Genomic DNA, 2,500 nt, shown 5'->3' on the forward strand with positions numbered 1-2,500 from the left:
TTTTTGTGCAGCCTTCACATAATATTACCAAGGTTCCCTCAAAATTTCACGAAAAATGCACGAGCCAATTCTGAGATATGAAAATTTGGCTCCTCCGTTGCAACGCTCCGAGCCAACGTTGCAACGGCGGGTGCCTCCGTGGGGGGCGGGGGAGCCCGGCGGCACACCACAACCACAACGTGATTGCTAGTGTGCCTAGGGGATGGCAAGGCAACGTGCATCTTGCTGGCATTGCGCCCAGCAAGCCTTTGGGCAACTCGAGTTTCAGCAGCACGACACCCCTCCCCCCTATAATAGGCTGCCGAGCCATTACCAAAGTGCCACGGGTAGACATCCTTTTCCGTGAGGAGACATACTAAAGGAAAGTGCTCTAGAGGTCGAATTTTGACGCCGTTTTTTGCAACAACCTCTAGAAAAATAAGATCTTTCCATCCCCCAAATTTGGTGAATTTACACCGTGCCGATTTTTTTTGCCGATTTTTTTACCGCCCGGAAAGCCGGAAATTCAAAAAAAATGAAAAACGGAGCAAACGTGCGATTTTTGACCTGGATTTTTTTGTGCAGCCTTCACATAATATTACCAAGGTTCCCTCAAAATTTCACGAAAAATGCACGAGCCAATTCTGAGATATGAAAATTTGGCTCCTCCGTTGCAACGCTCCGAGCCATCGTTGCAACGGCGGGTGCCTCCGTGGGGGGCGGGGGAGCCCGGCGGCACACCACAACCACAACGTGCTTGCTAGTGTGCCTAGGGGATGGCAAGGCAACGTGCATCTTGCTGGCATTGCGCCCAGCAAGCCTTTGGGCAACTCGAGTTTCAGCAGCATGACACCCCTCCCCCCTATAATAGGCTGCCGAGCCATTACCAAAGTGCCACGGGTAGACGTCCTTTTCCGTGAGGAGACATACTCAAGGAAAGTGCTCTAGAGGTCGAATTTTGACGCCGTTTTTTGCAACAACCTCTAGAAAAATAAGATCTTTCCATCCCCCAAATTTGGTGAATTTACACCGTGCCGATTTTTTTTGCCGATTTTTTTACCGCCCGGAAAGCCGGAAATTCAAAAAAAATGAAAAACGGAGCAAACGTGCGATTTTTGACCTGGATTTTTTTGTGCAGCCTTCACATAATATTACCAAGGTTCCCTCAAAATTTTAGAAAAAATGCACGAGCCAATTATGAGATATGAAAATTTGGCTCCTTCGTTGCAACGCTCCGAGCCATCGTTGCAACGGCGGGTGCCTCCGTTGCAACGAAACCAGCCAACGATGCACCTAACCCAGCATCCGTTGCAACGCACCCTGCCTCCGTTGCAACGCGCCCAGCCAACGTTGCACCGTCCCCAGCATCCGTTGCAACGCCCCCAGCCAACGTTGCAACGCGCCCTGCCTCCGTTGCAACGCTCCCAGCCAACGTTGCAACGCGCCCTGCCTCCGTTGCAACGTCACCAGCATCCGTTGCAACGCGCCCTGCCTCCGTTGCAACGCGCACGGCCAACGTTGCACCGACCCCAGCATCCGTTGCACTGCCCCCAGCCAACGTTGCAACGCGCCCAGCATCCGTTGCGACGCCCCCAGCATCCGTTGCAACGCCCCCAGCCAACGTTGCAACGCGCCCTGCCTCCGTTGCAACGTCACCAGCAACCGTGGCAACGCGACCTGCCTCCGTTGCGACGCCCCCGGCCAACGTTGCAAAGCGCCCTGCCTCCGTTGCAACGCTCCCAGCCAACGTTGCAACGCGCCCTGCCTCCGTTGCAACGTCACCAGCATCCGTTGCAACGTCACCAGCATCCGTTGCAACGCGCCCTGCCTCCGTTGCAACGTCACCAGCAACCGTGGCAACGCGACCTGCCTCCGTTGCAACGCCCCCAGCCAACGTTGCAACGCGCCCTGCCTCCGTTGCAACGTCACCAGCATCCGTTGCAACGCGCCCTGCCTCCGTTGCAACGTCACCAGCCAACGTTGCAACGCGCTCAGCATCCGTTGCAACGCCCCCAGCCAACGTTGCAACGTCACCAGCATCCGTTGCAACGCGACCTGCCTCCGCTGCAACGCCCCCAGCCAACGTTGCAACGCGCGCAGCATCCGTTGCAACGACCCCAGCATCCGTTGCAACGCGACCTGCCTCCGCTGCAACGCCCCCAGCTTCCGTTGCAACGTCACCAGCATCCGTTGCAAAGCGACCTGCCTCCGTTGCAACGTCACCGGCCAACGTTGCAACGCACCCTGCCTCCGTTGCAACGCCCCCAGCCAACGTTGCAACGCCCCCAGCCAACGTTGCGACGCGCCCTGCCTCCGTTGCAACGTCCCCAGCATCCGTTGCAACGCCCCCAGCCAACGTTGCAACGTCACCAGCATCCGTTGCAACGCGACCTGCCTCCGCTGCAACGCCCCCAGCCAACGTTGCAACGCGCGCAGCATCCGTTGCAACGACCCCAGCATCCGTTGCAACGCGACCTGCCTCCGCTGCAACGCCCCCAGCTTCCGTTGCAACGTCACCAGC

Source organism: Arachis ipaensis, chromosome B8 (assembly GCF_059453495.1).
Source record: "Arachis ipaensis isolate K30076 ecotype BB chromosome B8, ASM5945349v1, whole genome shotgun sequence".
Classification (NCBI taxonomy): Eukaryota; Viridiplantae; Streptophyta; class Magnoliopsida; order Fabales; family Fabaceae; genus Arachis; species Arachis ipaensis.